Genomic DNA, 13,193 nt, shown 5'->3' with positions numbered 1-13,193 from the left:
TGATCCGTTTTTGAAGCACAAAATCCGTGATTTTGTACACGCTGTTCAACGTGCGCCCTGCACGAGTCCAACACCGGTACCCACAGCGGGGCAAGAACGGTGGCGATGCTACGGTGGCGAGGTGTGACGTGAAGGTCGTGGCGGTTGTGGTGAAGCGGTGGTTGTGGTTGTTGGTTGATGTTGTGGTTGTGATGGTAATCATGGCGGTTGGTCCAAAATAAAGATAGTAAAAGAAAAACGGCTATCCTGAAGAGTCGCAGCACGTATAAATGACATGTATTCCCACTAGACAACGGGTTTGGGCCTAACTACACATGCACTTACCGAGATACCTCACCTAAGGGACCTGAATGGTGGTTTGCGAATCTGGTAACCACAACAATATATATATATATATATATATATATATATATATATATATATATATATATATATATATATATATATATATACATACAAAGTCGAGGCTCGTGGAAGAGCTAGAACATAGAATGGATCACGACGTAATCGAACAAAAGGAACAGCAAAAAGAGAAGGGGGGAAAACGCATCAACAGCAGGGTTGGGAGACTTGGACAAATAAGGGATGTGGGGAAGAATGAGAGATAGGGGAGGATGCACGGGGTGGACAAGATGAATACAGAAGGAAACGTTCAGGACGGAAGAACTGGAAATTTGGAAGGAGGTGCTAATGGGGCTGAAAAATATCATGTTTGTGGATGGGGTTGGGGGAAGGGGCTATCTGAGGTGGTGGTGAGCAGCTGTCTTGAAGACCGAGAGGGAAGAACGAGGAATTTCACAGGTGGGGAAAAACAAGGAAATAATTAGTGCACAGGTTAGCAGAGATTGTGGAGTTGACGGCACTTGCCCTGCATAAATCTGAGTTGGTGGGGGGCAAAGAGGGTGCAACATCAAAGGGGGCAGTAGAAGACAGACAGAGAGAGAGGGACATAGAAGACAGAGAGAGACAGAGGGAGAGGGACGTGGAAGACAGACAGAGAGAGGGACGTAGAAGACAGACAGACAGACAGAGAGAGGGACGTAGAAGACAGACAGAGAGAGGGACGTAGAAGACAGACAAAGAGAGAGGGACGTAGAAGACAGACAGAGAGAGAGGGACGTAGAAGACAGACAGAGAGAGAGAGGGACGTAGAAGACAGACAGACAGAGAGGGACGTAGAAGACAGACAGACAGAGAGGGACGTAGAAGACAGACAGAGAGAGAGGGACGTAGAAGACAGACAGAGAGAGAGGGACGTAGAAGACAGACAGAGAGAGAGGGACGTAGAAGACAGACAGAGAGAGAGGGACGTAGAAGACAGACAGAGAGAGAGGGACGTAGAAGACAGACAGACAGAGAGGGACGTAGAAGACAGACAGACAGAGAGAGGGACCACCGACGTGTCAGCGTTGGGAAAGTGATAGGCCCATCGACTCGGCTTCATCGTTTTCAGACGTTCTCTTACTAAATTACGTGAATTGATTGAAGATCTCTCGTTAAGTAAATATGCTTTTAACCGGTTCTCTATCTGCAAACTACCGCACATTACACACTCATGGCTTTGTAAAATTGTTTGAATAAATATTTTAGGAAGACTTGCATACTTGACACAAAAGCATCAGCTCATAAGACATTTCAAAACGTTTTTCATTGTTTTTTTTTTAATTCAACAACTTTTCTCGAGCATTTGCTGCAGCATTGCTATTGAGCAAGCAATTAAGCGAACGAGATTTTTTTAAAAATAATATTTTTTTGAATCGGCTGCTGAATTAACACCTGGTGGGGTTGACTCAGCCTGTCATCCTTCTGAGGTCAGCAAAATGAGTACCAGTCTACTGGTATAGGGGCCCGGCATCAGCGACACAGCCGTGGCCCAACAAAATGATAGCTACCCGGCTGCTAAGCCGCAAGTTTTTGAGACCGTATTTTATGCTCCTTTCCGATGCACCGGGTCCTGAGAATTGACTTGTTTTTGTTGTTGTTGTTGTTGTTCTTTTGATTGCTCTTCACAGGGAAACGGGAGAAGCTTGTCGGGAAGTTCTCTTGCACCTCGTGCTCTCAGGACTCCACCAATGAGGCTGCTTTGCAGAGGCATCTGAAGAGGCACCGCCCGGTCTCCACCGTGGGGAAGTACAATTGCAAAGACTGTTCTTACAGCACTCACGATGAAGGCGCTTCCATCAGTCACGCTCAGATCCACGCGAAGATGCCCTATACCTGCGGTGTGTGTGGGAAACTGTTCGTTCGTCGATCACACCACAGTAGACACGAGCAAATTCACAACGGGGATCGACGATACGCGTGCACCGTATGTGGGAAGAGGTTCGACCGGTCGTCGCACCATCAGATCCACATGCGAACTCATGTGGGAGGTCGTCTGTTCAACTGTGAGGTTTGCACGAAGGCGTTCTCGTATCGATCGGTTCTAATGAAGCACTCGCGCATTCATACCGGGGAGAAGCCGAACACCTGCGACATTTGCGAAAAGACGTTCTCGCATCGAGCGTACTTGAAAAAGCATGTGCGCATCCACACCGAGCGGCGTCCCCACAGTTGCGAAATTTGTGCGAATAAGTTCTGGTATAAATCCGAGTTGATGATTCACGAACGCATTCATTCCGCCGAGAAGCCGCATGCCTGCAGTGTTTGCGCGAAGACGTTCACCCTTCGCTCGTACCTCAAGAGGCACATGCGTACACACACGCGGGTTCGTCCGCACGGCTGTGACATTTGCAAGAAGACGTTCTCGTATCGATTCGTTTTGCTGAATCATAAGCGCATTCATACCGGGGAGAAGCCGTTCGCCTGCAATGTTTGCGGCAAGCGCTTCCGGCAGTCGTCGGGTCACCGCCTGCACATGAGGATTCACACCGGGGAGCGTCCGTATAAGTGTACCGAATGCGGTAAGGGATTCAGTCGGTCGACGACCTATCGGAGCCACGTGCGGATTCACACGGGAGAGCGACCGTACACTTGCAAAGTTTGCGCAAAGGCGTTCTCGGATAAATCGGCCTTCAGGCATCACTGGCGTACACACACGGGAGAGAAGCCGTATCCGTGCGTTGTCTGTGGTAAGGGATTCAGCCAGTCATCGAACCGTCAGAAACACATGCAGAGTCACATAGGACCGAAAAAACACGACATCCTCTAAAATATAGCTCGATAACGTCCCGACCACCAACGTACAAACTCGCAACAAGAATCATCACAAGAGGAGATTGAACCTATTTTTACCCAGCAACGGTGGCTTTGAAGCAGAACCAAAGGGCTGCAGAAGAAACTAGCACAGAACTATCGATCACCTAATGCTCAACCAAGATCTGCGGATCGACCACTGGAAGGAATTTTGTGTCCCACACTTGTGGATCATTCAGTGCATGGAACTTGAAGCCTGGTGTTGGCTGGGTGATTAGGGTGGTTGGCTTGGGATATTAAGGTCCTGAGTTTGAGCCCCGTTGGCTGCTGTATTAACACCAGGTGAGACGTGGGGTTCACTCAGCCTGTCATCCTTCCGAGGTCGGCAAAATGAGTACCAGCGTACTGGTATAGGGGCACAGCATCAGTAGCGTTGTTGCGCCCCAACAGAATGATAGCTACCCGGCAACCAAGCTGCTTGTGCGCAAGAAGAAGTAGTGCACATCGTTGAACAAAATCAAGGCAGGTTTATTTGAATTTATGGAAGTCACAAAAACGATGGAGCACAATCCCGATACCACGAGCACATCGCTCCTTGACCGTTTCCCGATACCGCGACTACATCGCTCCTCGACTGTTCTGCTGACTTTTTCAAAATCCTTTGCTAAAATGATCAATGACCAAGGAAACAGAAGTACTATAACAATGGAGCAATGAAAGGCACACCTGCTTGTACGTGGATGATCTCAAACTGTCGTGCAAATTGTGGTGTAGGTTCTCCCCAAGAAACAACGGCTGATGAACAAGCTCCGCAGTACTGTTGTTCTAATGGACCTGTGGCTTCGGGAGATCACCACAAGGAGACATCGACTTTCTGTCCACCAAAACGAGGCTACTGCTTGCTATTCACAAAATGTTCTCCAAAATCTAGCGCTTCCCAACACTTCTGAATGAAACCACTAATACATGACAATTACAACACATTGGCATCATGCGCGAAGATCCAGGTATCTTTTTACTCCAAAACATTTTTTTTCCTTCATTTTGGTGCTAACTTCCCTTTTTCGCTTCCGTATGTTGTAATGGAGGGCTGACAAGGTAGCCTACAGATATATGCACACTTATATTTGAGCTGTCTTGTTTGTGTGAATCTCTTCCCAGCTATAAACTGTCGTCCTGGTGTTTCGCAAGCAGGGCGATTCATCAATGCGTCCACCGTCCTAAAGGACCCTTAAGCCGGAGAACTCGTCTGACAGCACCGGGGGCGTTGGTGGAAGTTAAAGACCCGGCAGTGTCTTTCGCGAAGAGTAGGCGAGATATCGTCAGCACCCTGAACAAATTACAATTACCTCCCTGAAATGACTGCTGGGGAGGCAACGAAAAAGCGCCAAGCATAACCCTCGCCAAGAGACCACTTCGGCAGCAGCAACGCTCTATCAAGAGTCCGGTACATTTACGACCATAATGCTTGCCAAGGACAACCGGTCGCGCGACGGAGTTCTAATTTATTTATTAAATTTGTTGTTTTCTGATGTTTATATTAATTACATTCGGCTTGATATTTTGTGTTCGAGTGGAAACCTCCGAGTACCTTTTTTGCAACATTTTTCACTGGAAGGTTTCATTTGCCATTCTGATGCCAATAGTTTGGAAACAGATTGGACCTTGCTCAAGGCGACGTCGGGTGCAGTCAAAGTTTTTTTTTTTCTTTGTTTATTTGAAGGTTGTTTTTGTATTGATGGGAAGCCAAAGAAATATGTAGTATATTCAATTTATTTAAATATATTTCCCATAGGAAATGATGATCATCATAAGAATAGTAATAATAATGTTGGAGGTCACTGTTGATCTTGGTGGGAGGGGGAGATGCCCGCTGGGACTGGCAAGTGATGCCATGGAGTAGGATGAAGGCAGCCTGCAATCCTTAAAAAGGACTTCAGGTGGGTGTCGACCTTCCGTACGTGTGCGCTTCTGCCCAATGCCGACACGTAGTACTCCGTACAAATCACACCAACACATGCAGAGAAACACGAGACAACATTGGACTCGATTTCAGGGATAAAAGCCGCTGAGCTTGGAGGAAGTGACATAACTTCCTGGGGCACTCTCGGTACCAGAGATGCCATATTTATGACGTCACTTTTCTCTTCACACAGTGTGACAATTAAATAAACTTCCCCCTCACTGTGGCAGCCAACCCACTGGGTCCAGCTGTGCTCTATCCTCTAAATGCTGAGCACCAAACAAGGAGGCAGCACGTACCATCATTAAAATCTTTGGTACGACTCGGTCACGGTTAGAATACGCGACTTGAGAAATAACGTGTGAATGCCAATGAGGCTTTCCGTGCATGTGCCGTCCGTGCGTTTTCAGTGACTCGTTCTTGCTCGTCGAGGCACTTCTAACCTGTCATTGCTTGTGCAAAATCTTCAAGTGAAATCGTCTTTTAAACATAATTTTCAGCATTTAAATGAAAAGGTGGCACTTTCAAGATGGTTAACCATAATTGTTGTGTTCCTGAATGCAAATTGGACTCACGGAAATACGAGAAATATCCGTGGATGAGACTGAGAAGTGTTGATTTCCTGTTAATTCAAGCTAGCGGCAGCAGTGGATATATGAAACGCACACACACACACACACACACACACACACACACACACACACACACACACACACACACACACACACACACACACACACACTTATCCTTTTTGCAATAGATGCAAAAACTAGTTTAATTCCTCATGTCCCCAGAACCAAACAATACATTTATAACAGCCCTCACAGCTCCTATAGTCTCCCCACCCACTCCCGACATGATGAATCGTAAATATAATCATTTTAAAGTTGCCCTGCACATTCACAAGCCCCAGATATTGTTATGAATTTGGAAGCCTTTTGCACACAGACAGTCAGCAGTCCCATAGTTCAGTTATTTCATTAAGTATATGTGGATAGTTAGAATCCCTCCCCTATGTCTCATGGGTTAATTTCATGTGTGCGCTGTGGGTTTCTTTTATAGTCAGGTTTTTTTACATCTTTAAATCTACCAACGCCAACAAAACCCTCACTTCACTCGTCCCACTCTGCGGGCGAACAAGCGCTTCACCCGCCAAACCTTCACTTCACACCACGGCGCCATAACGCACGTGTTTCTGACTACGGATGTGGGTGCTCCTCCCCCTCGCCTTGGAGCTCTGACTACGCCCCATCAGAAAAGAATGTCTCCCCTGTCGACACTGGGGAAGGCAAAAGAGCCTCTCTCGGAGGAGGAGCACCGAGACGCCGACACGCCCCTCCTCCAATCACGGCTGGTCACAATGTCCAATCCGGAGGCGAGTTACCAGAGAAACGGATCACTCAACTCGGCACGGGGAGGAGGGGGGATAAAAAGAATCGAGAGGTGCTCAAAGAGAGTGGGGGTCCTTTTTCGGTCATGCCTTGGTCATCATGGGTCCCGTCTTCATTCCCTGGTCCTCGTCGTTGTTCGTTGGTGGCTGGTCGTCCATAGGATCCTGGTTGCTCGCTGGATTCTGGGTGTTGGTTCGAGTCCCACTGTGGTGGTTGGTGTGCGCTCGTTGGATTGTGGTTCGTGTAGAGTGCTCGAGCTGGGGACCCCAATCCCTTTAATGGACTCCGAGCTCACAAGTGCGGGTCGGCCAGGTACCAAAGCGCACCAAACTCTAACCCCCAGCTTGCCTATCCTCCGTGGCTGGAGGGTCCCAATAAAGGCCAGTTGGCTCCATTTCTTTTTGGGTGTGTGTGTCTGTCTGTGGCCAGTCTTATAAGTGGAATTGCATAAGTGCCTTGCTTATTGTACATTGCAATTTAGTCGGATTAACTCTGCTCTGTGTCTCCCTTCCTGATTATTGTGAATAAACCCCGTGTTAAATGTACCAGCTCGTTTTCTGTGCTTTCTCTCAATGGCCTAGCATGGTTCGGGTTTGAGTTTTATAGTGAGGCCGATTGTGCCATAGATTGTTATTTGGACCGGTGCAGCTTTGGTAATTCCCGCTCGGTTACGCTGAATCCGAGTCTGTAACAGCGACTCAGTTCGGCCAAAGCTGGCCGAGGGTGTGGCTTCCCCAGTAGCTAGACCGCACGGCTACTTAGGTAAATTGGAATCAGACAAAAAGACCCTAACCGCGCGGTTGAAATATTGGCGTCCACTGTCCATTAAGCGACCCATCGACTTCGGAGTTATCCAGAGTGACGACCTTCAATTCCGGGTGTTTGGGGGGGGGGGGAGACAGCTCAACTGCTCCATCTAGCAGTCGTTCTTCGCCCCCAAACCCGGCACCACAACACTATGTCCCCCATTGGTGTTCAAAAAAACCCAATCCAGATACCGTGTCTTCCGAAGGGAAGTCGACCTGACACATCCAGCTCGTAAATATAGCAAGCACAATTTTTGTGTATTTTTCACGTCGCAAAGATGTCCTTTGCCGAAGAGTTGGTTTCCATTACTTGCCTCTTTACAATTACAGACACCCATCAGGTAAATCACCGGAGACCGGAGAGGAGACGGTAGAGGACAGAAAGACCACCGACCTGCCTGTGGTGTGAAGAGTGGGGGAAACCAGGTTGCACATGGATAACAGGATGGTGCTGAGGTTGCACTTCTTACCATCGGAGTTCGATGCCCAACCCGACTATAAACTGTCGAATTGTTGCTTCATATGCTGTGCGATACGTCACAAAGAGTGCCGTCCCTTGATTGGACATTAACCTGCCTGTCGTGTCCACTCGCGCTGGACATTAAAGATCCCATGGTGTCTTTTGATGAAGCAGAGGCGAGTTATTGCCAATACCCTGAACAAATATTTAAAGCCAATTATATAAGTAGCCTATAAAGCATTTGTTTGAGGTATGATGAATGGAGTATTGCATCTACATCCCACCTTCCTCTTGGAAGCCATAGATGTGAAGAGTCTGAAAATCATTAACATCACAAATCGAGAGGCACCTGCACAGATCCTAATGCTTTCCCATCAGTCTGGTTAAGCTTGGTGTTGGCTTAAATGTTCAGGTGGCTGGCTTAAGATGTCAGGATCTTGAGTTCAAGCCCGTCAGTTTGTTGAATTAACACCAGGCGGGTTGACTCAGCCTGTCATCCTTTGGAGGTCGGTGAAATGAGTACCAGTATGCTGGTGTGGAAGAAAATAATTATATTAATATACTCTAAATTGTAATTGTTGCTGGTGTTTTTTAAATTTAATTTTATGTTGTTTTATTTTTATGTTTAATTTTTTTATGCTGTTGGAAAGCTAATGATGGGTTTAGTTGGAACAAAATTTTAAAAGTAGTAAAACGTCAAGGTCACGGGACTGGCGCCATCTTTGTTAGCATCACTTGGCTGACTCGTGTCGCGGATCCAGTTTGTTTTGAACGCGTCCCAGATTGAGAAAAAGCCAAATAAATGTTAAAATGCCAATTAACCGCTCCAATCAGTAATGGGGGGGATTGTGTAAAGACATTTCACTGGTATTCTTATGTGTTGATGAACAGGAATGGTGTAGTTTTACTCTGAAATATCGATGCAGTGTTGCAGCTTCTCGTTTGGGGTTCATGACGTGAACCCTGTTCGTAAGTCGATTTGTTTGTTGGTCAGAAATTGGTTTATAACAGTTGTTTTTTTTAATGTTGGGGATGATTAACGGGAGTGGATTAGCGAGTGTATTTATGTTTATGGCCACCATTCATCGCACCTTGTTGTCGGGTCGGCGGAGGAAAGTTTGACCTAAGTCTTTCACGAACTCGCTGGTGCCGGCAATAGCCAGACAGCTTCGAGGCGAGTGTGCGACGGAACGTCCAGTTTAACGTCCATCCAAGGGATGGCACACACATTGATGAATCACCATGCCTGCAGCAGACATATACGTTCTCTCGGCTGCTCACTCTGCCAACAATTTGGACATCTAATAAATACAATTTGTTGTCCATCTATCTGTCTGTCTGTCTGTCTCTATGTTCGCGTTTTTTGCAAACAACACTGGGTCGACAACCACCAAATTTGATACACAGACAAAGTCCAACCCGGGGATTGTCCGAAGGGTATTTTCATCCACTCACTCAGCCTTTAAAGACCCCTAAGAACCTTTAAGACCTTCAAGACCCTTTCGACTCACAAGACCCAAAAGACCCTGAAAGAACCCTTACCTCAGCCTTACTTGAAACTTCAGACAGATGAGACAACTTGGACCCTTGGCCATTTAGACCCTTTCAACCCCTTAGATACTAACTACAATTGGAACATGCCCTTGAGACCATCGAGATTCCAGAACTTTTCAAACGCACACCACACAAACATCTGTCGTCTTCTTACAAAACACAGACTCCATACATTTTTCAGGAAGTAATGCGCAGACTCGACCCACCCAGAGACTGAGTCCTCCACGATCTATAATAATGAATTAGTCGGGAGGCCTCCGAAAAAATTGCGGAGAGATTTTGTTTTTAATTTATTTTTAGCCCGCACTCACGAAGCGAAAAGAGGAATTAAGCAATCAGTCACGTACGCAGTATGTAAAACATATGTACGTGTCTGCTTTCTGTTAAGAGCATATAATGAAAACCGTTCAACGGAGCAACTTGAAACTTTACCACATGTTACGTGACCATTAGATATAGCGCATATTGCTCGTACATCGAAAACCGTTCAACGGCGCAACTTGAAACTTTACCACATGCTACATGACCATTTGATATTGCGCATATTGCACCTACATCGAAAACCGTTCAACAGAGCAACTTGAAACTTTACCACATGCTACATGACCATTTGATATTGCGCATATTGCACGTACATCGAAAACCGTTCAACGGAGCAACTTGAAACTTTACCACATGTTACATGACCATTTGATATAGTGCATATTGCTCGTACATCGAAAACCGTTCAACGGAGCAACTTGAAACTTTACCACATGTTACATGACCATTTGATATAGTGCATATTGCACGTACATCGAAAACCGTTCAACGGAGCAACTTGAAACTTTACCACATTTGACGTGACCATTTGATATAGTGCATATTGCACGTACATCGAAAACCGTTCAACGGAGCAACTTGAAACTTTACCACATGTTACGTGACCATTTGATATAGCGCATATTGCACGTACATCGAAAACCGTTCAACGGAGCAACTTGAAATTTTACCACATGTTACATGACCATTTGATATTGCGCATATTGCATGTACATCGAAAATTTCCAAGGTATAATTTATACACATTTACTTAGAAAATGTCAATGGATGCAATTACAAATTTACTGCCAGAAGAGTTGGCTCACAACCAGGGCTGCCGAGAATCAGAATGGGCCCGGGGAAATACTAAGTGTTGGGCCAATTCATCCCCAAAAATTTTTTTGTGCAACAACCGACATAGGGGTTTCCTTAATTTCATCGTCAGAAATGCATGCCATGTTCAAGGGAAATTGGGGTGTTATTCACTTATTCCTACATGCAGATTTGTTGAACACACTTCATCCGGATGGGGTGTGTCCAACACTCCTGTGTTCATTTACATCATCACCGTGATTGTGATGATGAAAATTGTTCCCACAGTAGCTTATTTTACAAGGGAGGGTGTCACTGTCCATGGCAATGGAATCACCCTGAGTGGCTTGGAGGAAGACACAAAATAAAGTTGCCTCCGTTGTTTTATCACCACAAACAATCATATGACAAAAAACGGTACCTGCAATCTCCAAAAAATTCAGAACGATCGGTTGAGCGGTTTGGGCTGGAGGCGAGCAAACAGACAAATACACAAATAAAAAACCAGTCACCCGCAGGGTGACCCGTATCTTGCCAAAAGGTGACCACGTGTGACTTCTTTAAGGTCACACTGAGGTGAACAGAGCTGCTATCCACCAGGAGCGACTCCTTGAGGAATATCTGCCCACGAGAGATTCCGATGAGAATCGTTCGACAGAGTAATATAACCATGAAAAATATGCTTTTGCCTCATAACGTCACCAAATGATGTCATAATGTCTCAAGCTTGACATATCTAGAAAGCACTCATCGAGGTGTTCAATTTGAGGTACTACACAATATGGTTCCTAAAACTTGAAAATTTGACCTTGGGGTCAAATATGTTTGACCTTAGGCGCTAACCATGAAGGTCAAGGCCAATCGCCACCAAAAATTAATCAACTGAGCGCCAGACCATGAACTATATTCCCATGAAGTTTGAAGATGATCCGATCAAAATTACTCAAAAAATAAGGGTTTCGTCGACTCCCCTGATTTGCAACAAAGTGACCTTGACCTTTGACCTTGACCTTCAAAATTTTATGCGCTGAAAGAGACCTCTATAGGCCTTTGATATGCGAAGTTAGAAAAATTTCCAATGATAACTGTGCTCTGCAGAGTGATTTATACATGATTACAGACCAAAAAAAAAAAACATATGAAGGTCAAGGCCAATCGCCACCAAAAATTAATCAGCTGAGCGCCAGACCATGAACTATATTCCCATGAAGTTTGAAGACGATCCGATCAAAATTACTCAAAAAATAAGGGTTTCGTCGACTCCCCTGATTTGCGACAAAGTGACCTTGACCTTTGACCTTGACCTTCAAAAGTTTGTGCACAGAAAGTGACCTCTATAGGCCTCTGATATGCGAAGTTACAAAAATTTCCAATGATAACTGTGCTCTGCAGAGTGATTTATACGTGATTACAGACAAAAAAAAGAACAAAAAAACAAACAAAGAAAAAAAAACATATGAAGGTCAAGACCAATCACCACCAAAATTCTGCTCTGCAGAATTTTTTATACGTGATTACAGACAAAAAAAAACAAAAAAAAAAAAACATACAAGCTGACTAACATATCTTGCAAAAACTTCGTTTTGGCAAGATAACAAATGAAAAATCACTCATAGATCAACACTGATACGAAAATCATGTTCAAATTTCAAGTCAATCGGATAAAAATTGACACTTGTTGAAATTCAGCCTACGTTTACCTTTTTGACCTATGTTGACCTTTTGGCCTACATTGACCTCAAAAAGAATTGTTTCTGGAATTCAGTGACCTGACATGTAAATGCTCTTCAAATTTCAATTAATTTGGATGAAAATTGGGGATTTAAAAAATTTGGCCAATTTTGAACTTTTGAACGGGGATGGCGACATGGGCTCGAACGACCATTGAACACCCCAGACCAGGGGTTCTCAACCAGGGGGGAGTTCCTCCCCCTGGGGGGGATTTTAGGGTTTCAGGGGGGAATTGGGACCACAGATTGGCAGACTCAAACTGTTTGAATATTGATCTTTGTACAAACTACAATTCTTCAGATTGTACATAATCTACAGGACATCACACTTTATTGAATAGGGTGTGATGTCCTGTAGATTATGTACAATCTGTGGAATTGTAGTTTGTTTTTAATTTAATGTGTGACATTCAATAAAGTTTATTGAATGTCACAGATTAAATTAAAAATAAAGATAAATATTTCACTTTTTTATCTGTGGAAATATTCCCATTTATAGTTATCTTTGACTTATTCTTGTTTTTTATTCACAGAATTTGGAGCCCATCATGAGTGTCAAAAAAAGAGGGTACGATGATTCATATATTCAATATGGATTCACATCCATCATCATCAATGGAGAAGAAAGGCCTTAATTTGTTATTTGTTGCAAAGCTTTGTCAAATGAATGTGAAATGATTCAATGAAACCAACAAAGTTGAAGCAACATTTGCAGAATGTTAACCCTCAACACAAGGACAAGGACGAAAGCTTTTTTGAACGTCATAGGAATGCTCTCAAAAAGATGAAGCTGGATTCAACAAGGCTATTCCAACAAATGAACCAAAAGGTTATTGAAGCTTCTTATGTCGTAGCACTGGAGATAGCAAAGCAGAAAAAACCACATACAATTGGGGGAAATTTGATCAAACCTTGCGCTCTGAAAATGGTGGAAATTGTGTTGGGAAATGGATTGGAGAAAAAACTTGCAGCAGTTTCACTGTCAAACAGGACTGTTCAAAGGAGGATCAACGACATGGCCATTGACATCAAGGATCAAGT

This window comes from Eptatretus burgeri, chromosome 2, assembly GCF_056783735.1.
Source record: "Eptatretus burgeri isolate ZD-2024b chromosome 2, Ebu_testis_v1, whole genome shotgun sequence".
Classification (NCBI taxonomy): Eukaryota; Metazoa; Chordata; class Myxini; order Myxiniformes; family Myxinidae; genus Eptatretus; species Eptatretus burgeri.
The sequence above is the reverse complement of the archived record's forward strand: the minus strand, read 5'-3'. Positions refer to the sequence as shown.